Source organism: Elephas maximus, chromosome 23 (genome assembly GCF_024166365.1).
Source record: "Elephas maximus indicus isolate mEleMax1 chromosome 23, mEleMax1 primary haplotype, whole genome shotgun sequence".
NCBI lineage: Eukaryota > Metazoa > Chordata > Mammalia > Proboscidea > Elephantidae > Elephas > Elephas maximus.
The window spans coordinates 11,187,082-11,211,429 of NC_064841.1; the positions used below are offsets into that span (position 1 = coordinate 11,187,082).

A 24,348-nucleotide genomic window follows, 5' to 3' on the forward strand; every position below is an offset into this window, starting at 1 on the left:
AAGAGCGCAGTGTAACTGGTATCCAGTGGGTAGAGATCAGGGATACTGCAAATCATCTTACAATGTACAGAACAGGCCCCCACAACAAATAATTATCCATCCCAAAATGTTAAGGGGCTTCCTTTTTTTTTTTTTTTTTTAAATCCTTTGTAATTTCTAGCTTTTATTTTTGTGGCATAATTTAACTGTACAGTGCATTTTACTGGTGACCTTTCTGTCATGTATTGTACAGGTAGTCCCTGACTTAGGACAGGGCTCTGTTCTGACAACGCCATCGTAAGTTGGTTCTGAAGTAAGTCGAATACCTCGTTTTTTAAAAAGTTTTCATTATTATTGCCTTTTATTATCACTATCCTCATAAATCATAACATTGAACATCTGAGAATGATAACATTAACAAATTATGTGCTACAACACTGTATGTAGTACATATTACTAACTTACAAGATATACAAAAAAAAAGATGGTTATCAATGAGGTTTGTCGTAACTCGAACACATCATAATTCGGGGACTACCTGTACTTATATCTTCTCAGGAAAACTATGGGTCCCTTGAAAGATAAAATCCTGTCAGTTAACACTCAAAAGTCCAAGGTCATGTGAAGTACTTAGTAAGAAGAGCTCTGAAACTCTAAGTTGATTCAATATCTGTTGTGTCAGATCATTCTAGAAATTACCTTCTCTAAGCATTTTCCAGAGCTCCAGGATTCTGCACAAGTACTCCGGAAGAGGGATTAAAAAGCTTTCAAGAATGTGATGGCTTTTGTGGCGACCCCAAGGTCTCCCCTGGAGGGAGGAGACCAGAGTGTCCAGAAGTCAAACCCTGCCCTCTGGTGGCACAGTCCCACGAACAGAGTCTGGCTGAGGGCCAGAGGGACTCTATCCACATCAGGCTTCTGGGTATTTAGACTGACTCTGCAATATTCTGCAATATCTTTCTTCAGTTCTTTCAGCTTTGGTTTTCTATCTCCAGCTCTTTGCACATGTCTTTATAATACTTTGTCTTCTTGAGCCGCCCTTTGAAATCTTCTGTTCAGTTCTTTTACTTTATTTCTTCCTTTTGATTTAGCTGCTTGATATTTGTGAGCAAGTTGCAGAGTCTCCTCTGACATCTATCTTGGTCTTTTCTTTCTTTCTTGTCTTTTCAATGACCTCTTGCTTTCTTCATGTATGATGTCCTTCATGTCATTCCACAACTCATCTGGTCTCCGGTCACTAGTGTTCAATGCGTCAAATCTGTTCTTGCGATGATCTCTAAATTCAGGTGGCATATACTCAAGGTCATATTTCAGCTCTCGTGGACTTGCTCTGATTTTCTTCAGTTTCAGCTTGAACTTGCATGTGAGCAATTGATGGTCTGTTCCACATTCGGGCCCTGGCCTTGTTCTGAGTGATGATATTGAGCTTTTCCATCATCTCTTTCCATAGATGTAGTCTATTTGATTTTTGTGTGTTCCATCTGGCGAGGTCCAGATGGAACACACAGAAAAAACTGAAAGATCTGAAGAAAAAATTCAAGCCTCGAGTTGCAATAGTGAAGGAGTCTATGGGGAAGATATTAAAAGATGCAGGAAGCATCAAAAGAAGATGGAAGGAATACACAGAGTCGTTATACCAAAAAGAATTTGTCGATGTTCAGCCATTTCAAGAGGTAGCATACGATCAGGAACCAATGGTACTGAAGGAAGAAGTCCAGGCTGCTCTGAAGGCATTGGTGAAAACCAAGGCTCCAGGAATTGATGGAATATCAATTGAGATGTTTCAACAAACAGATGCAGTGCTGGAGGTGCTCGTTCATCTATGCCAAGAAATATGGAAGACAGCTTCCTGGCCCACTGACTGGAAAAGATCCATATTTATGCCTATTCTCAAGAAAGGTGATCCAACCGAATGTGGAAATTATAGAACAATATCATTAATATCACATGCAAGCAAAATTTTGCTGAAGATCATTCAAAAATGGCTGGGGCAGCGTATCAACAGGGAACTGCCAGAAATTCAGGCCGGTTTCAGAAGAGGATGTGAAACTAGGGATGTCATTGCTGATGTCAGATGGATCCTGGCTGAAAGCACAGGATACCAGAAGGATGTTTACCTGTGTTTTGTTGACTATGCAAAGGAACTGTGTGTATCATAACAAATTATGGTAACATTGTGAAGAATGGGAATTCCAGAACACTTAATTGTGCTCGTGAGGAACCTTTACATAGATCAAGAGGCAGTTGTTCAGATAGAACAGGGGATACTGATTGGTTTAAAGTCAGGAAAGGTGTGCGTCAGGGTTGTATCCTCTCACCACACCTATTCAATCTGTATGCTGAGCAAATAATCCGAGAAGCTGGACTATATGAAGAAGAACGGGGCATCAGGATTGGAGGAAGACTCACTAACAATCTGCGTTATGCAGATGACACCACCTTGCTTGCTGAAAGTGAAAAGGACTTGAAGCACTTACTAATGATGATCAAAGACCACAGCCTTCAGTATGGCTTGCACCTCAACATAAAACAAAAATCCTCACAACTGGACCAATGAGCAACATCATGATAAATGGAGAAAAGATTGAAGTTGCCAAGGATTTCATTTTACTTGGATCCACAATAAACAACTATGGAAGCAGCAATCAAGAAATCAAACAACTCATTGCATTGAGTACATCTGCTGCAAAGGATCTCTTCAAAGTGTTGAAGAGCAAAGATGTCACCTTGAAGACTAAGGTGTGCCTGACCCAAGCCATGGTATTTTCGATCACATCGCATGCTTGTGAAAGCTGGACAACAAATAAGGAAGACCGAAGAAGAACTGACGCCTTTGAATTGTGGTGCTGGCGAAGAATATCGAATATACCATGGACTGCCAAAAGAACGAACAAATCTCTCTTGGAAGAAGTACAACCAGAATGCTCCTTAGAAGCAAGGATGGTGAGACTGCATCTTACATACTTTGGACATGTTGTCAGAAGGGATCAGTCCCTGGAGAAGGACATCATGCTTGGCACAGTACAGGGTCAGCGGAAAAGAGGAAGACCCTCAATGAGGTGGATTGACACAGTGGCTGCAACAATGAGCTCAAGCATAGCAACGATTGTAAGGACCAGGCAGTGTTTCGTTCTGTTGCGCATAGGGTTGCTATGAGTCAGAATCGACTCGACGGCACCTAACAACAACAGCTGCAACATCTGAATTTAAATTCCGCCTCGCATTCACATTAGGTACTTCTTCTGTATGTAACAACACATTAAATACAAAATGTCATCAAGGATTCATTAGAATTAAACAAAGTAAAGTGAGAGGATAATCATACCTAGTTATAAACAATACTTTCTAGAAGTTTTGGGAACCAAAGTGTTTCAGTTAATTAGCACCTTTCTCTATTACTTGCCTCCTCTACCAAACTGCTCTTCTGACCCATAAGGACATGAAACCAAAACCCGATGCCATCAAGTTGATTCCGACTCATGGCGACCCACGTGTTACAGAGCTGAACTGCTCCATAGGGTTTTCTTAACTAATCCTTACAGAAGCAGATCACCAGGCCTTTCTTCCATGGTGGAAACCCTGGTGCATAGTGGTTAAGAGCTATAGCTGCTAACCAAAAGGCCAGCAGTTCAAATCCACCAGGTGCTCTTTGGAAACTGTATGGGGCAGTTCTGCTCTGTCCTGTAGGGTTGCTATGAGTCGGAACTGACTCGATGACAGTGGGTTTGGTTTTTTTTTTTTGGTTCTTCCATGGTGCCGCTGGGTGGGTTTGAACCGTGAACGTTTTGGTTAGTAGCTGAGAGCAAACCATTTATACCACCCAGGTACCTTCATAAGGGGACAGGATAGTTCTCTTTGTAGCCAAGGCAGAACATTTCTGGAAAAAGGTCTCTAAGAAGCTATACTAATAGAGTTCTCCGTATAAAATTCTATGACCTAAAGTTTTAGTTTTTTTTTGTTGTTGTTCCTGTGCTATTTTCCTTACAAATTTCTTATAGACTAGTTCTGGAAGAAAAGCATGGTAAAGTTTGAAAGACCAGCTAAGCCTGAGGAAACTACACAGCGCCCCCTTTCCCATTAAGAACTTTAATCTCTGCACTTCTGATCACTAGACTGCACTTTTGATCACAGAGCTCAGCCTTTTCTGTAGACTGATGCCAAATGGGTAACATTTCAGTGAGGCATTGGTAGTCATGATATGCAACTCCATGGAGACAAACAAGGTCACTTAGAAGGTCTTTTCATTAACAATATCAGGACTTTCAGAAGATGCACATGAGCCTTTCTTAGGTAATCAGGAGACAACAGAAATGAAGAAAAAGCCCATAAAGTGCAAAATAAACAATCGGATGGAAACAGTCAGAATTAGGAATGAAAAGATATGGTGCATGCTGATAAGGAATCTTAACACACAAAACCCATGGCAATGAGTAAACGAGTGGCTTGACTGAAGAAGTGGGGGAGTAGCAATTGGTTTACTGCAGTATTTGCCACTCACTTTTTTTTCCCTCCAGTCGATGCCGACTCAGAGCGACCCTGCAGGACAGAGCAGAACTGCCCCATAGGGTTTCCAAGGCTGTAATCTTTACGGGACTAGACTGCTACATCTTCCTCCCTTGGAGTGGCTGGTGGGTTCGAACTGCTGACCTTTGGGTTAGCAGGTGAGCGCTTAACCGCTAAGACACCAGGACTCCTCTGCAGCATTTAGCAGGGGAAACAACTCAGAGGAAGCACCAGCCTAGAATTGGGGGCTGGCGACTGGAGGGCTTTTTCTTTGCCTGTCTAGGAACTGAGACCTCAGGGAAATCATTAAACCTTCCTTGGGCTTTGATCTAACAAAGGGGATTAATACTGTGATAACCTGGCCCTTGGAAGACTGTTGTAAGATAGTGTTTAAAATAATTTCCTCCAAAGATAATATACCCCCCTTTTTCCAGCATGGATGTTGTTGTTAAGTGCTGTCGAGTCGATGTCAACTCATAGTGACCCCATGTGACAGGGTAGAATCCATAGGGCTTTCTTGGCTATAATCTTTATGGAAGTAGATTGCCAGGTCTTTCTCCCGTGGAGCTCTGGTTGGGTTTGAACCACCAACCTTTCAGTTAGCAGCCGAGGGCTTAACTGTGCCACCAGGGTTCCTTGTTAGTATGGATACACTATATAAAATAAAAACCCATTTAATAAATGAAAGCTAATCTGTATGCCAAGAAATATGTATTTAGCACTTAGAATCTTAAAAGGGAACATTATAATTCAGCAGAGCCTACTGCCACGCTGACATCATAGGAAAAAACAAAACAAAAGATAATCTTTGCAGTCACAAAGGTCAGATCCTGACTCCACTCCTGACTAATTGTGAAACTGGCCAATTCACTGACCTTCCCTGAACCTTCAGTCTACTCATCTGTAAAGAGGGGATTAAAACCTACTTTGTACTGTTAGAATGAGAGTTAAATAAAATATGAGTTAAAAAAATAAAGATTGAAAAAACATTGCTGTGTATTAAGCACTCAAAAAGTGTTACCTATTCTTATTACTATTACACATGTATTTATTTTCTCTCTCTCTCAGTTAAGTGTTGCTTAATATCCATGATAAAACCCAAAGCCAAACCCACTGGGAGCACCTGGTGGATTCGAACTGTTGACCTTTTGGTGAACAGCTGTAGCACTCATCCACTAAGCCACCAGGATTTCCAACATCCACAATACATTCTGTGCAATAGGACGTTACGTGATTTAGGTGTTTGAGCAAAAATCGTATTATATAAGGCAGTCCCCGGGTTATTAATGTCTGTCTTATGTACAACCTGTAGTCCTGAACCAATCCCTGTAAAGCCTATTATATTAAAAATTCGAGGTACGTACAATGATTTCTAATAATGGGTACTACTTTGTGACGTGCATGAGAACATTATTGTCACTGTGTTATTAGGTTAAAGATGTTTTCGTGTATCTGGAAGTATTTCTTTAATGCTTTTTATGGATAGAAAGGTACACTATATACTACATACTAAGACAAACATTTGAGAAACTGACGTTAGATATGAACTGTACCTACTTGTTCCGACTTACATACAAATTCGACTTAAAGACAAATTTTGGAACAGAACTCATTCATAAGATAGGACTGCCTGTACTTAGCAAAGTTGTATGGGATACCATAGTGTACTGTACCATTGTATGCCTGCCCGCTCAACTGCTCTGTATACAAGAGACGTGAGGTAAATGTGTTGTGTGCAAGAAGCTGTTATGTTTGCTATGTCCAGTTATGTCCACTGCATCCCATTCTCAGATCAAGATTTCTGAACTAGATTTTAACCGTATGGGACCATGGATGTATATGTGGTCAGACGTCGCCCAAACAAAAATTATGGGACATGAGATTGTATATTTATAGAGGCAGTCCCAGAGATGACGAACATCCGACTTAGGGACAACTCCTGCTTGTCCTTTAATGTTATGTAAACTTGCCCTCCCTTTGAACAGTTGAATCCATCCCTACTTGCCACAAACTCTTCCTCACGATCACCTACACTTGCTTCCTGTGTAGCTTTTAAATGTTTGAAAAGACTTTGAGCCTTTTCTTGCATTAAAGGAAGAATAAACAAAGAAAGAAAGAAACAAATTCAACTTAAAAAAGATACAGGAACAGATCTCATTTGTAACCTGGGGACTGCCTGTATATATATTCTGTATATCCATATGGCCCTATACATACACCAACTTACCCCATACAATTTTACTTTATATATGTGTAATTAATTTGTCACATTATTACATATACCCTAGAAATTGATTGGAACAATGTGAGAAGCCCTATCAATGCAATACCATGTGGTGACAGAATTTATTAATTCCATAAAACAATTTCAAGTATCTGTTTTTAAGAAAAAGGTTAATGATATGTTTATCATCTGAAGTGGAGTCAGATGGTTTTGAGAATATTTTAAGTTCTTGGAGGAAAAATGTTACACTATAGACCTTTGCTTGGTGAATCCTACCTCAACTAATTAAATAGCAAAAAAATTTCCTAAAAAATGCAGGATTCATAGAAAGAAATTTCACTGCCAACATCTCCCCTAGTATTCATGTAAGTCTCCTGTTTGAATTATTTGAGTTAAAATGTGGTAATTGTTGTTCTTTAATATGATTCCATGAGATTCACTTTCTAATAATTATACAACACTGTATTGTTTCTGGTAATAACATTTTTGGTGTTATTTTATTACTATATAAAATAATAGAAAAACAAATTAGGCTGAATATTTTTATACTCAGAATGGAGCCGGCAGATTTGTGAAATTCATTAGAACTTTGTGAGAATAACATAATATGGTAATAATTTTGGATATCTGGTGGTGCAGTGATTAAGAGCTTGGCTGCTAACCACAAGGTCGGCAGTTCAAATCCACCAGCTGCTCCTTGGAAACCCTATAGGGCAGTTCTACTCTGTCCTATAGGGTCGCTATGAGTCGGAATTGACTTCGTGGCAACAAGTTTCTTGGCTTGATATGAAGGGTTCCAATTAAGAGAAAATGCTTTAGATATCAGTCCATTCCAAAAGCCATAGCTGTTTACATAAGGCATGTAAACAGCTTAGAGCCCTTCCCTAGATAAATTACATGGTTTCTTTGGGTTATACCAACACACTCAGATTTGTCTTTACAAAAAAAAACACTCTGCAATTTAAGGACTTTCAATTTAGGTTTGGAGAGTAACTTCATGTCAGGGTGGATCAGGATATCACAGAAATTTCTGGGTCAAACTTACTGCTACTGTTCTGAGAAATACGGGAATATTTATGTGTGCTCTTTGTCCCTGTAAACATACATGACGACTATATCATAAACAGTGCTTTGGTGGTCCGATTATCCAAGGAAAGTCTATTATAACCTATAATGTAGTTAAACTACTATTCCCAGTAGTCTTTTGCTTCTGTTCAAATAGTTTAAATCAGAGATTCATAGCATTTTATTGCTGGAATGGTCCCTAGAAATTATATGCTTCAGGGTTCATACCGAAACATATACAGGGACTGGGAGTCACAGGCGGGTAAAGAACTACAGTGGTGAATGGAGGGCCCTTGCCTTCTCCCTGGGCTGGGGATTTGATTCTCAGCTCCAGCCAATCATAGTGGGGCTCGAGGGGGGATATAGGCTTATTTTTGAAAATAAGTTGGAAATTTTAAAACTTACATGAAATCTCCTATTTTGAAGTGCTTTCAAGTTATGCAAATGAAAAAATAAAATACCGTATGGAGCTAAACAGAACTCTTCTGCAAACCAGATTTAGTCCAAGGGCTTCTAATTTGCAATTTAGGATCCAGGTCAATCACCTAATTTTACAATTGAGAAAACAGACTACAAGCCTCCACCAAATGCTGCAGATCCCACTCCTGTTTTCTACACCACGATAAACACTTGATGTATATGCTTGATTTTTGGAAACCCTGGTAGCGTAGTGGTTAAGAGCTATGGCTGCTAACCAAAAGGTTGGCAGTTCGAATCCACCAGGCGCTCCTTGGAAACCCTATGGGGCAGTTCTGCTCTGTCCTGTGGGGTTGCTATGAGTCAGAATTGACTCGATGGCAAGAGGTTTTTTGGTTTTTTTACTCTCGATTGTTAGACGCCCCTTCTTTTATCTCCATATTCAATAACGATCCATGACTGAGGAGTTAGTATTGCTTGTTGTTAGTTGCCGTCAAGTCAGCTCTGACACATGGCGACCCAGCGTACGACAGAATGAAACGTTGCCCAGTCCTCCACCTCCTCATGATTGTCAATATACATGAGTCCATTTTTGTGGCCACTGTGTATTTGGTGTGCTTTCCAAGCTAGGGGGCTCATCTTCCAGCACTATACAGGACAATATTCTGTTGTGATCCATAGGGTTTTCATTGGCTAGTTTTTGGAAGCAGACCACCAAGCCTTTCCTCCTAGTCTGTCTTAGTCTGGAAGCTTTGCTGAAGTCTGTCCACTGTGGTGCCTGCTGGTATTTGAAATACTGGTGGCATAGCATCCAGCATCTTATCCACACGTAAGCCACCACAGTGCGACAGACTGACAGGTGGAGGAGTTGGGGGTGGTGGGAAAACAGAGATGTGATGAGGTTATCGTCCATCCCTGGTCTCACACAGCTGAGCTACCCCATCTGCAGGTACACAAGACGAACCTGGCTCAGTTCTGAGAATTAGCTCAGAATGGCAGACTGGACTCTTCCCTCCCACACCCCCACTTCATTACTTGCCACAACTTAATTTTTCCCTTCCATTTTTCTATACGGTAAAAAGATACCGATATGCTTTTAGAGCTATTGCCGTATTTCACTGGTGATATCTCCAGCATAGAACCTGTGATATTTGGGTATTCTTGCATATTGCTTTGACACTTATTCAACAAATATCTACCACTCAAGAATTGTTAATAGTGAAAGGGGATGAGTTTCCAAGGTGTGTCTGGTGAATTCGAATCACTGACCTTTTGGTTACCAGATGTAGCTCTTAACCACTGTGTCACCAGGATTTCCATACTGCAGGTTTGGGAACTCAGAAAAAAAACATATGAAGACAACATATCTACTCCTGATTAGGCAGTTGCATTGAAAGGATTACACATAGTTAATACTGCATGGATATGAGGGGTTTCTGATTAACAGTAGCACTTGGCTAGCATGTACACAGCTTAGGATTCTAGCCCTAATAAAACGTCCTGTGCAAGTAAATTGATTTTCCAGCTTTGCTGGAAAAAGTTTAGCTCTCATGAGCATATTCTGAATTCTGTTCGTCTGGAAGAACATGGTTCGTTATTCTATACTTAGTACACTGGATGAGAAGGGTGGGAACTGCAGCAATGCTAACTTCCATTTTAATTGCATTTCATGTGAAGAGATCAAATTTCATACTTTTTTCAAACCATAGAGTCTGCAGGTTGAGAAGAAAGATGGAAAATGGTGGTCTGAAAATGTAAACTTTCTTAGAACTCATAAGGTGCTATGTTGGGAACCACTGGCAGCTACTCACAGAGGAATCCTTGTGCTAAAGTGAAGGAGTGTCAGCCCACAGAATGAGGTAGCGTCTGCTCCGTGAGCTAGATGCAGACCAGGAGAGCTCAGAGTGAGATGGGGAACGTGCCTCAGAAACTGTGTTATCTTTAGCTGCTACCTGTTGCCATCAAGTCAATTCTGACTCATACGGACAGTAAAGGGCAGAGTAGAACAGCCCCATAGGGTTTCCAAAGCTGTAATCTTTACAGAAGTAGACTGTCACACCTTCTCTCATGGAGCAGCTGGTGGATACAAACCACGTGCCACCAAGGCTCCTCTTCAGCTTCTAATCCCTCTTGAAAGGAAGCATTCATACGGGCATTTATTTTAGTATTAAGCAAAACTTCTGAGAGCAAACTTAGCACTTAGGGATAAATAGTGGAAGGCAGTAAAAGGAACACTGCCTTAAATCAGAAGTCTTGGTTTGAGTTTTCATCCCAAACACTACAATTTTCATCTCTAGAAGTTCAATGCTTTTGTATCTTCCTTATCTCTACTCAATATGTTCAGGTTTGCTCTAGCTTCCTGAACATATGAAATACAGTTATAATAACTATTTAATGTCCTTGTCTACTAGACCCATCATCTGTGTCATTTTTGGGTCTGTTACTATTGACTAATTTTTCCTCCTCCGTATGGGTTGTATTTTCCCATTTCTTTGCATGTCTGGTAATTTTTGATTGGATGCCAATCAATGCAGTCAATTTGTGAGTGTTACCTTGTTGGATGTTGGATTCTTTGTACTCCTACAAAAATGTTCCAGCTTTGTTCTGGGAAATAGTTAAGTTACTTGCAAATAGTTTGATCCTTTCAGGTCTGGCTTTTCAGCTTTGTTATATTAGGTGGGACCACAGCAGCAGTTAGTCTAGGGCTCATCTTCTTCCCATCACTGAGGCAAAACCCTTCTGAGTATATTACCCGATGCCCATAATTATGAGGTTTCCACTCAGCTGGTGGGAACAGGAACCATTTCTGGTTCTGTGCGGTCTCTGGGATTGTCCCCTCTAATTGTTTTTTGGTAGCTCTTTCCCCAGCCTTAGGACATTTACTCACCCACATGTGTCGATGAAAACACAAGGGGGCCCTCAGCAGATCTCTAGAGTCCTTTCTTGGTGCACTTCTCTACTTCTGGTACTCTGTCCTCTGAACTCTAGCCTCCTGGGCCTTTCCAGACTCGCAGCTCTGTCTCCTCAACTCAGGCAACCCCTGAGCTCTCCCTGGGCTCTCCTTCTCTGCATGATGCTGGAAGATCTCCAGGCAACTAGGTGGGGCAATCATCGAGCTTACTTCGTTTCCCATCCCTCAGGGATCACTGCTCAGTGGACCTGTTGGTAATGGGCCTTTGGGCCAAACAAGCAACTTGCCTCCTCCCAGAACCCATAAGGCAAAACACAGATTTACTTGAAATATGTTGCCAAAGCTACACCACCACAAAATTGTAGTATTGTCCATAGAGTTTATATGATTTGCAGTTAAAAAAAAAAAAATCAATCATTTAATCTTATTTACACCTTAATTTAAAATACACAATCATTTCCACAAAACTCCTGTTAAGGAGAAAGAATGTATAAAAACTATTAATTGAGAACATCTGCCCACAGTCATAAATATATGGAACTCATTCCACTTATCATCAGCATATTAACATTTTAAAAGAAAATGATTTTTTTTTTAAAGGAAAGATATCTTTCTTCTGACATATTAAAATTCCAACTTACTGAAGTAGCAATAGGAGCGAAAGAATAATAAAATCGTATGGCTTTTTTTATTGCATGTTTATTTAGGCCAAACCAGTATGAGGCAACTAGATTAATTACTTTTATATTGTTAAGTACTGTACATAGTTAATTATTTCATCTAAGTCGTGTCTGAGCCAAAACTGTGAATTACTATTCATGCAGGCCAATGATGATAATTTATGTACTCCCTTCTTGCCATGGCCTGTTAGTATATTATTTTTTATTTGAAACTAGATGTTAAAAGTTTGCAAGAGATTTTTAAAGACGACCCCGTGACATAAGTTCTAGAATTATGGATTTCAAAATTAAGGTTCACAACGTGTTATGATACGAAGTTATTTAGATGATGGAATCATAATAGATTTGGTTTGAAAAATATGTTTTCCCCAGGTTTTATTCTGATTTGTTGACTACTATGATTTCAGTGAGTGCTTTTTATTCTGCCTGATTTTACCATGCGAATGTTACTTTGGGTCCTTCATAATTGTTCTATGTGTCTTCAGCATGCACAAAACCAGATGGATCCCGTCCATTCTCCCAGTCTGGCTACTCAGATATTTAATTTTGGCTACAAGTACACATACCTTCAAGTGCTTAGAGGGGGTCCTCTCAACCTCTGTGAACTCACCAAGTTCACCAGATAACAATGAATCAATTTTTAAAATGTAAGATCAATTTTTCAAAAACTTTAATAACCGGTTGCCAGAGATATTTGGGTATAGTCTGATGAAAAAGAACTTTGAGAATTTTATAAATCCAACAATTAAATTTCAAGACATGCCATAAAGTAAAAAAAGAAGAAAATGCAAAAATCAGTAAAAACAAGAGTGTAATTAAAAAAATACAGCGTGGTCCCTGGATGGACACCTTGGTCATCGTCTAGGATCTTATTAGCAAAACAGTCTCAGGCACCACCCCACACCTACTGAATCGGAATCGGCATTTTAACAGGATCCCCCGAGAGTTTTGGGTATCAAAGTTTGAGAAGCACTCATCCAGAGGTGCATTTAGTAATTTCCTAAGTTTGTCCATGTATCAAATAAACTTCCTCCTGCATGTGGAAGGGAGAACTACTGTGTCTACACCTCTGAAGCGGGGCTGCCCATGGAGAGAACCTGAGACCAGAACAGGCAGGCTGGACTGTGGGAGGGCCTCCTGAGCTTTCATGGGTTCTTGGGGAGCCAAGAGAATATAGAGGAAGAAGAGTCCCAATGGGGCACAACTATGTACAAAGGAAAGTCAGATATATTTCACATAATGCAAACATCCGTCGGCTCCATTTGTATTACCAATGAATGTGATATTCATCTTCAAGAGGAAAAACAATACAGAGGCCATTTGCTGAAGACTTCTTGCTCCAACCTTGGTCACCGGGTCCTTGTTTGTTTTAGAAGAACTGAGGAGGGTCTCACAGGCTGGGAAGTGCTCTACCCTCCCTCGAAGGTGAATTTTGTGAATTTTGCAATGAAATATGTGAATTTTGCCATGTGAGTAATTCTAACAACTTTGCTCTCCTTAAAACGCAGGGCTTCCCGCACAGCTAGCTTTCTGTGCAGAGGCTTTCAAACTGTGCAACCACTAGAGGTCTGTATTACCTATTTTAAAAGATCATAACCAACTGGCTGAGACTTCCGGCTCTCAATTTCAGTACCCATTTCTATGTTTTAAGATTTAAAATCTCTTTAAGACATATCACCAGGGGATAAAAATCACAACACTGGAAGCAACGAAGGAGAAATGCTAGTAGGAGCCCCTTCGTGTGGAAGGAGACCAAGTCCCCCCACCCCCCACCCCCGTTTCTAGTACACAGATACTATCACCTTCATACACTGAACCATGAAAATCCATGGCCAGACACAAAGCGGGGAGACAAAATTTATTTTCTGCAAAATGCCTATGGAAAGTAGTTTTCCCCCAATATAGTTTAAGATCTCTGCTTTGCCATTAAATTGTAAAACATTTATTTTCTTATTGGATATTAAAGTAATTTAATTCTCAGTTTGACTAATTAAAAACACCAATTTTACTACTTTTACAAGGGTTTTTACGTAAAATTTTCTTGTATTGGCCAAACTATATTAGATTAAAAAATTAATGTCCTTTCAAGCTGACTTGATAAAGCTCTACTGCAATTATACAAACCAAGGCACGAGTCTGTGTTAGCCCTGGTTAAAGCCGTAGCAGATATGATGGCTGCTAGTGGTACCTACTGCAAGTTGGGTGCTCCAAGTTCTACTGTGTTCCACGGTTGCCCAGGGGTTTTCCCTACAGTAGCCCACTTGGGTCTGCCCTCTGCCAACAGCAGTCCGTGCCCTGAGCCTTCCAGAAACCTGAAAATGACCACCCTCTCCTTCCCATAGCATGTGACCAGGTCTCCTAGAGCACTGCACGCTCATGTGTTTACATATTTAAATAGAATGGCTGAAAATATTACAGACATAAAACTTGTAATTTACTGAGTATGGCACCAGGGGTTTGAGAGTCTGATGGTACATTTTCATAGATTCTAATTACACCTGCATTTGGATAAGTGGCTACATTTGTTGCCAGGCAAGGTACAACGCTAAGAGGCTCCCTTCTTTTAAAAGGCATTATTGCACAATGTTCCTGGCCTGTAACGGCTCCAGAAGTATAAGCCGGTCTTGTGTGGCTTCCCTCTCAGTCTGTCACTTTATTAAAACACAACAATTTGCAAGTGTTAGTTCGCAGATCAGCTGGGTTCATTTCAAAGGCTAATATTTAACAGAGGGGAAAATAACCCAGACCAAACCTTTTGAAAACTGTTTTCTATGTATTCTCAGGCAAATTGCCTGGTGTTTTCTAGGGATCCAAAGCCGGGACTCAAGAATAATTTTAGTAATGTTTTACAGGGCTCGTCTACATAGTCCAAATGATCAGTTCTACAGCAGAAATAAACGAATTCCCAACGCAGTAATTTGTACTGTAGGCCGCATTATTTAAAGCGGCGTTTTTCTTTACTTCCTGTTGCACTTCTGCCCATGACTGGTGGCATGTGAATTCACAATTTTCTCGCTGAAAATGTTACAGAAAAACATCTGCTTTACCCTGTCCCGAACATTCCTTTCAGAGCTCCTGACTCTTATTCAAAATGATGTTATAGTACTTGCACCCAATATCAGTATAAGCCTATAATTATTAGGATAGTCTTCACTTGTATATATGCTTGCCAAAAAAAAAAAAAAAAAAATGCTGGTATTGCAGCAGTTGATTAAACAGCAACAGGAAGATTTTAGGCTCTGGAGAATTTGGTGGGTTATAGCTGGGAGGGAAATAGTTGGGACCAGGGTGTTGGAGTCAGTTCCAAATTCAAGTCCAGGTGCTGGGTCTGGTTAGGTTACCAATGTGGACCCGTGAGGCTCAGCCTCTGAAAACAGAAGCCAGTAAGATAACCTAGCCTACAGGATTTTTTTTTTTTTTCAGGTTTTAAAAGTTTTATTTGCATATTTAAAACAAACTGTGTATTCTGCGAATTAGAATCTTTTGGACACACACACACAAAAAGGCACTGTGATTAAGCCGCATTTTACGCCTACAGGACACCTGGGACCAGCTTTGCTTTTCTATATATATTTGCTCACAGTTGTCCCACCCAGCTTCTTCCTTCACCAACAGACAAGTTCCTTCCCTGCCCTGCCAGCCAGACAGGCCAATGGGAGCAGTGGGCATGGCCTTTGTTGTCAGTAGTTCTCAATTCTTTGATGTGAAAAGGGGCAGCACAGTCATCTAAACTTGATCCAATCTCTTTACATCTTACAAAGTTAAACAGCTGAATGAAGGAAAATAAGGCAATGCTTGTGGAAGGTACACTGTATATTAGTGGCATCGCCTCATTATGATTCGCCTGCTTGTTTCTCCTGTTGGGTCATTTCTTTTGGAGGTAGTGGATTTTTCTCTGGCGTTTCCTTCTGTCTTCTTCATTTTCAACTTAACAAATTTCTCAATCCCAGCCATATCAGGTTTGTCAGGCATGGTTGCGGAGGAAGCAACCTAAGCATGAGCAGTGGCTGTCACCCGGTCTCTATAGGACTTTTTGGTGGATTAAAGGTGAATACTCAGATGGAACAAATGACACCATGCCTGGCACCTAGTTCGTGTTCCACTAATAAATGTTCACTATTATTTTCTCTAAACCCTGGTGGCACAGTGGTTAAGTGCTACAGCTGCTAACCAAAGGGTCAGCAGTTCAAATCTGCCAGGCGCTCCTTGGAAACCCTATGGGGCAGTTCTACTCTGTCCTATAGGGTCGCTATGAGTCAGAATCGACTCGATGGCACTGGGTTTGGTTGGTTTGGGTTATTTTCTCTAACGGTTTATGTCTTCATTCATAAATCAGTAATATAGTATAATGGCAATGATAAAAGTCACCTCTAAGTGGTGAGGTGAGAAGTGGATAAGATCACGTGTGTCAAACAATATCTGCCACCTCTGTTCCCCAATTGTTCCCCCAAAGTTTTTGGCCTTAAACTAGAAAACGACTTGGGTTTCAAAGATGAGTCTTTCCTAGATTTGAGGTTTCTTTCTTTTTTATTGGAAACCCTGGTGCCTTAGTGGTTAAGAGCTATGGCTGCTAAACAAAAAGGTTGGCAGTTCGAATCTACCAGTTGCTCTTTGGAAACCCTATGGGGCAGTTGTACCCTGTCCTTTAGGGTAGCTATGAGTCAGAATTGACTTGATGGCAATGGGTTTTTTGGTTTTACTATTGTTTATTTATTTTTTGAGTACGAAGACTGTCATTTAAGTTACTCTCAGGCTGGCTGATTTTTTTTTTTTTTTCTCATCTGGGTAATGATTTAAATGTGTGGCTCTATCAGATTAAGAAGATAAAGTATTGTATTGAAATAAGCATCAAACCAGAGACAGAAGTTCTTTTTAAGGCAGTTAACAAACTGAAGTTAAGAATCTGTTCAACCTAAGGGAATCAAAAGGAAAAAAACATGATCTAGCTTAAAATGCTATTTGCAACCCTTTCATTACCCCACTCCTAGTGATTTATAGAAATGTTTGTTTTCCCTAAAATGCTATCTGGTAGCTCTTTTCAGTAGAGAAATCTGGGGGAAAAGGATTGAAGGAAGTTGTGACTATCTACCTTTTTATTACAGAGAGAATACTGATTAAATTATAGCCATTATTTTAACTTAACCTGTCTTCCCAACTACTGCTGGAATTTAGAATTAGAATTGCTGTATTTTGCAATGAACAATAAAGAGAACAGCAACCAGATACTGACAGATAACTAAAAAAGTTTTCTTCCAAGGGGAAAGACTGTACTTCGCAGTTTGGCCTTTCTGCAGCCATTTCCAAGGACACCCGAGTTACAAAAGAGGTACATGTTTCCTAAAATCCAGAGGCACTCACCTGGACAGAGGTCCAGGTCAATTTGAGCCATGTTTCATGTTTTTGTGTTTGAGCAAAGGAAAACTGCTTGTTTAAGATTATGTATTGTATATTCTTAAAACATTCTAGTTCCTTGCAGGGATGGTTTCATGGGATGTTAGTGATACAAAGGTACCAGGAAATAAATACATAGATTTATTTTGTCTAAAATAACTGTATTTGTACCATTACATAGCCCTAGGGTCTGAAATTCTAACAGCCAAGGGTTTATTTGGGTGTTATTTCATTTGAGAGGTACAGCCACACAACGTTTAGTTAAAGTCTGAACCCCATGTCTTCCTGTCAACTCTGCACAAGCCGTTTTCCGAAACCTCCTTTTCAGGTCTATGAGACCAGGGCTTTTCTGGGATAAGTGTGACTCCGTTGTGGGAATGGGGAAGGAGTTGTTGTTGTCGTTAGGTGCCTTCCAGTCAATTCTGGCTCTTAGCGACCCCATGTGACAGAGTAGAACTGCCCCACAGGGTTTCATGGGCTATCGTCTTCAGGGGAGCATTTCACCAGATCTTTTCTCCCAAGGAGCAGCTGGGTAGGTTTGAATCACCAACCCTTCTGTTAGCAGCGAGGACTTAACCAGTGTGCCACCAGGGCTCTGCAATCGAGGAGGTCTCGGACAAGGACAAGGGGCCTCTGCTGGAGACTTTGAAAGGGGCCCAGGGCTGTGCTGAAGGTCACCTGACCCATCTCTAGTTTCGCTCAGACCCAACGGATTATCTGAACACAATTCAGTGCAATTTGCTGGGAAAGAAAATCTGACATGACAAACGTCAGTCACTTTGGGGTGAAGAGCCACTGTTATATAGTGATTAAGTATACAGCTATGGTCTGGGTTGAAAAAGTTATTGACTCGAGTTTGAAGTATCAGTTGTTTGAGAGTTATCCAAGCCACAAACTCTCTAAGGCTCAGAGAAGTAAGATGATTAATAAGTTCTAAGTCAGAACTGACTCAAGGCAATGGGTTTAACACATATAAAGGACCACCAAAGTCACAGGTTCTCATTGAATTGTCATAGTCTTTAGTGGGAAGGACATACATAAATGAATCCTGCATGAGTAAATTTTTATTGTCTAACTTTTCTGATATAAAATTCTTCCTAATGAGTATCTAATTAATGATTTATTTACCCACATTTAGAACGATTTGAAATACACTTGCTAAAATCTTACTTGACAAAAACAGTAAGAGTATGTAAGAATAATGGCCTTGGTTTTTTTTTTTTTTTTTCTTTTTATCAGAAATCGCTTTATTTTTCAAAACATCTTAGGCCGTGGAACTTCTCTGGCATGGAGCTATGGTTTTTCTAGAATACAGGAAGTTTATGTGGGGTTTTTTCTTATTCTGTTCATGGTCACTTCTCATTTCTTACTCTTGGGCACGTCTAACGGAGGCCTGTGAGGCAGCTGGCTCATTTGGGGTAGGCATGACATCACAGATGCTTGTCTTCTGGTTGGCCCCATCTGCTGGAAACAGTAACTAAGTCTCTTGCCTAAGCTAGTAGGAGATGAGCTGGAAAATCAAATTAGCAGGAGAGAAACTATTAGTCTTCATTTTCTTGTTTCCAACCCGCAAACACAGATTGTTAAGTACGCCCGTTCCCTAATCCTCATTAGGAAATTCTGAAGAAGAGCAGGACAGGAAAAAATCATGGGGGATTAGGAGAAAAACAAAACAAAACAAAGCAAAATAAAAAACAAACCAAAAAATACCACCACTAAAAAATAACACGAAGTGAGAATTGCGTCTTCTCATTCAGGCTATATGTACATTTTTAGATTTGGCAGCATTTGAAATTTTCTATTAAATTATTTTGTTCCTAGTTACACATAGATGGATGCCACATGGAGTCCTGGTGGCTCAGTGGTTAATAGCTCAGCTGCTAGAAAGGCCAGCAGTTCGAATCCACCAGCTGCTCCTTGGAAACTGTATGGGGCAGTTCTACTCTTGCTTATAGGGTCGCTACGAGTTGGAATCGACTGAATGGCAATGGGTTTTTTTTTTTTTTTTTTTTGGTTGGATGCCACATGCATAATCTCAAATGTACCTTTTTATTTAGAATTTTCTTACTTGTTAAGAACACTGCTGTATTAGTCTAAAAAGGTAAGGCTTCCATTAAAAACAACATAATGGAAAAGGCATGTGCCCCTAACTCTCTGTCACTTGAGGAGTTTTATGTTCAGGTCCAGAGACACAAGAAAACAGGTTAAGGAGGGATGAAATAATTCTGAAGTATATACCAAAGGTACCAAACAAAGCAGCTGAGTGTCCCAGAGGAACTGACACAAAAAACAGGTTTATAATGCTTAAAGTCTTAGCCACAGAACCAGTAATGACCCCAATGGGGGTTGAATCATGGACCTGATTTCTTCTTAAAATCACCAAATTTGGGGAACATTTTACTACCTTCCAAAGCATTTTAAGTCTTCAAACCATTTAGGTTTTTAATTCCATTCATTTCCCTTCTAGCCGCCATTCTATGTCTTTAGTTTGTTAGTTCATACCCTTTAATGCTTAGCATCTCTGTTGTTATCCACTCTTTTTTTGTGGGTTCTAAGGATGCTAGCTGATGGTACTTGCTGTGGCTTGGATATGCAGGGATTTTCAAGGTCTTTGCGTTGGCTGTACCCTCTGACTAGAGCAATCTTCCCCCAGATATCCGCATAGCTCCCTTTCACGAAGGAGGCTTTCCCTAAACACCCTTTTAAAACCACAGTGCCCCTCTACCCACAGTCTTTCCATACTCTATCTCCATTCTCCATGCCCTCCAACAGAATATATGTTTTCCTTGATTTTTTTTCTTTTTCTGCCCGCACGTACTTGAATATAAGTTGTATGAAGGGAAGGACTTGTCTGCTTTGCTTACAGCTGTGTTCCCAGTGCTGAGAACAGGGACTGGCATGTAGACTCTGCTGTGGTTCACTGAATAAGTGCTTACTGAATGAACCACAGCGGCATCCCTGAATGGGAATGCTTTGTGCTGAGTATCCTGCTCACTTCCCTCAGAAGGTGTGGTGTGGTGGGTCACTTTTACATGGCCTTTCTCACCATGGTCTTATAAGTGCTTCTAAAAAATTGGGTGGGACTATGCAAATAAGGTGCTTGTGGCCCACCAAGCAGATTGGACAGCTTTCTAATAATACAAATAAGGTGCATGGCACCTTGTGGGGGTGGAACCATGCAAATAAGGCATATGGAACACTAAGGAGGGGGCTGGTCAGTTCTGGATCTCGATAGGCTTAAAATGAGCCATCCTAGAGGCAGAAAGGGTGGACCTCACTACCACCAAGAAGAAGAGATGGGAGCAGAACATGTCCTTTGGACCTAGGATCCCTGCACTGAAAACCCCCACCCAGGAGACAGAAAGAGAGAGCCGTAACAGGGGAGATGGCCAAGATAGCAAGAAGCAGTGGCAGAGAAATGGCGGCAGCAGAGAAACGGTGGCAGCAGAATCAGCAGACCAGCACAAGATGACCTATTGGGCTTCCTAGTCCGTGGGGCAAGGTGGTTATGGTGGGTGTGCCAATCTATGGAGCGACAGAGTTGAGGGCCTTCAGGTTAGAGCCTTTCTGGCAGAATAGGGTGCCTCTGGGTACTTGGTGACAGAGTCAGACTTGCCAACCCACGGAGTGAGAGAGCTGAGTCCTCTGAGTAGGAGGCTTACTGGTGGAGTAGGGTGCCCCCCGGGCACTTATTGGTGGAGCTAAAGAGCTTTGTAACACTTGCCCAAGCAGGGCAGAGGCTGGTCCCAGGGGCCAAGATGCCAAGGGCCAGAGAGAGGCCTGTCTGCTAGTGAGGCTCAGAAGAGGCTATCCTGATCGAAGAACTGCATCCTAAGTCATTCTGTATCCTCAATTATAACCTGTTACTTCCCTAATACACCCCATAAGCGTGAGTATCGTCTGTAAGTTCTGTGTGGCCATTGCAATGAATTACTGAACCCAGCAGAGAAGTAGAGAGTGCTGTGGGAGGGATGGCTGGTGTCAGAATTGGTAAAAAGGTTGGAGAGAGGAGGCATGTCTGACCTCTGCCTCATGGGGATCAGCCTTGGGCTGTTGATCTTGATTCTCCTTCCCCTTTGTGAAGTTAGAGGAGGTCAGATGCCCCCGCCACACCATTTTTACAGAAGAATTTCTTATTTTCATGACATTTCTTTGATATTCCTGTTTTACTGTTACTCCACACTGGTTCAATAACTTCTAGGTCACAAGAGTTGCAAAACTAAATGCCATCAGGAGTTGGGCTGTTAAATAAATGTGTGACAAAGCCCATGTAAGGCATTAGGGAGTGGTGGGGTCTGTGACAAAAGGAGAGTTCAAATAATGCCCTATTTAGAGGCATTCAGATTTGAAAAAGAAAAACATAGCTGTTGTCTGAGGAAAACCTGTCTGTGGCTTCAAAGGTCCCACTGGCTGCCAGTTTGTGGCCAGTAGGACCATAAAGAGAATTTCTAAGTCACACTATTTTTCCTACCTCTTTTTTTAGTGTATACTCATGCTTTAGTATCTGCCTGGTGCCACTTTAGGACAGGAATACTCAACTGATCAAATCTAATTACATTTGCTTCCCAACGAAATTGCATATCACCTTGCCCTCTTGGGAGAGAAACGGCCCCTCTCGGGTCCTCAGCATCTGATTATTGCAAACCTAATTGATTTGCGACATTTCATTAATAAAGTTAACTAAAACTAATTATACATATTGAATAAAAGTTTCCTGTGAAATGAATTTTCCTATTTTGCTTAAGGGTCCTTAATTGTTAGAATGAACTGCGGGGGAAGCTTTCAGAATTACTTTCTCTTGGGATCTGTAGGAATACATGTCTGTATCTACAGGGGTAGATATAGATACACACACACACACAACCAGTATGGGTTGATGAATGGTGACACCATAGAAACTAAAAAAGAAAAAAAAATTAATTGATTTAATATGAAAAAGATATCAAGACATCTTCCTAAGAAGATAAAATCGCAGAATAGGTTAAATAGATAATTCATAATTTTAAGATATCAAATTAGGTCTGTTAAATTTGTTTAATAGGTTAAATAGATAATTTTTTTCTTAAGGGCTCTAAATTAAGTTTTCAGCTCTACTGATTGATTTACTTATAATGTAGGTTTCCTTTACTGAATTGGTGCATATTGTATTTTTAATTCAGATGGTATGTTTTATCTAATTCATCCATCTAATTAAATCTAGACTCTAGCAGGAGTCTAAGGGGAACACCGATTGCCCCTAACCAAGGTAATGTACCGTGGGCTAATACCTCTCACAAGACAATTTCCAGTGTTCCCTATTTGTTCAGTTGTGTACAGGTAAACATACTATATGGGAAACAGTGACTAGCATTTATTAACGGTTTAGGGTTGAGTAAAATATAGCTGGCCCACTAGTGTTATGTAATACGCGGGGGTGGATAACCCAATAAGCAAGGTAAGCATGGGCTTACTTACTAATCTGTAGTGAACAGTTTTAACAAGACTTTCAGCACATCAAAGATGTGAAACCGTTCACTAAAAAAAAAAAAAAATTTTTTTTTTTTTTTTTTTTTTTTACAGACTAGTAAATAAGCCCAAGTAAGCTCGTGCTTACCTTGCTTACTGGGTCATCAGCCCCTGTCAGGGACTGTAAATTTGAAAAGAGGCTTTGATTCTGTAGGAGGGTGCTGTGGGGTTGGGAGAGAGACAGATGCCAGCCACACCTAGAAGTACAATCTTTGACGTGGTGAACAAATGTGCAATTGTTCACTACAAATGATCTGGTAAACAAGGTAAAGGCAATGCTTACCTTGCCTACTGGATAATCCGCCCCTGTGTAATAATCATTTTTTTTATCACATGAGAAACCGCTGTCATCAATGACTCAAATGTGCACTGCTTTTACACTGGCAGAGCGGGTCAGACTTCTTGCCTTGATTCATTAAGAGTGGTCTTCCCCTCCTGCTCTAGACTCTGACCCTGTTAGAAGTTACTATGGAGGCAGGGAAATGGCCATGTTGGGCTGCTTCCTCTCTGACCTGGCAACATCACTCAGGTGCTCAGGGGTTGGCTCCAGGTCAAAAGGCTACCTTTCCACACTGCCTGGTTTTGTCTCCAGCGGCTCTGTTTGCTTTGAAGATGTCCCATGCTACGTGTAGAAGTATTTTGGCCTTGCCTGGATGAGAGGAGGCGGGACTCTCCTCCTGACTGGATTTTGGACTTTGGTGTCATCTGGTTCCTGTTTTGTTTAGATTCTGTGAAGAATCCAAGCACCCGAGTTCTGGATAACCAGTTACCTCCCAACAGATCTACAATGTTACCGTTACATTTCTAAGATATCCTATACCTTTCTGACATTTCAAAAAGGGCTCTTCTATGTCCAGATCTTCTTAAGAGTCTTAAGATGAACAATGAGCTAGCCGAAGTTAGAGGATGACAACACTTTCTGTATTAGCCAAATGTTCTTTCTGCCAGCAAAACAGCCTTTAAATTTAGAGACAAGGGGCTAATTCTCCCAACTTCTTTAATTGCTAAAAATGTTAATAGCAATCTAATTTAAATTACAATCTCCTACACAGTTAGTTATGTGCTAAGTATACTAAGCTATATTATATAAGCAGAGGAACAATGTTACCATATATAAATTGTCTGAATAATAGGCTATTTGGAACAGAGCTGTTTACTCTTTAAAGAAAGCCATATTTTTTTTAATTGGGGAAAACAAACAAACACAAATGATTAACCTTTATCTTGCCTTTTTTATGGGCGAGTCTTTGGAATTCATATTTAAAAATTCAATACTGGGTCCAAACTTATTTATGCTTTAATTGAAAAATGATACAAGTATATGTATAAAGGGAGTATTGGCTGGATATTTATGTACCTTTCTCATGATCAGTTATGTAGCCATTTCAAATTCTCAATGCTTCAATGACTCAAAGACAAATTTGTTTTTAATTTTTTGCCTTATGTAACACACAGCCATTAGTCCAGGAACCAAATGTAATTGAACTTCTAGGTATAAGTGATTGAAAAGTAATTGAGATTGACATTTTATGAATGGGATCATATTGGTGGAAACACGGTGATAAGAACTTTTACACGTCAGGAATGTTCCATTGACAAACATGCTATGTATATATTTACAACAATAAAAAAAGAGAAAGAATATACAATAACAGGAGGTGATTATACTAATT

The 24,348-nt window shown here is 40.4% G+C and overlaps 2 protein-coding genes and 1 pseudogene across 3 annotated transcripts in view; 1 reads left to right on the top strand and 2 right to left on the bottom strand.

Moving 5' to 3' along the window:
- The window catches only part of LOC126066586 (vasodilator-stimulated phosphoprotein-like), a 521,808-nt gene that overhangs the window by 238,225 nt on the left and 259,235 nt on the right, over positions 1-24,348 (top strand). The gene's annotated exons all lie outside the window — the stretch shown is intronic.
- Positions 1-24,348, bottom strand: part of AGTR1 (angiotensin II receptor type 1) — a 55,825-nt gene that overhangs the window by 17,672 nt on the left and 13,805 nt on the right. The window lies entirely within an intron of this gene.
- Positions 13,826-16,542, bottom strand: LOC126066588 (thymosin beta-4-like; annotated as a pseudogene).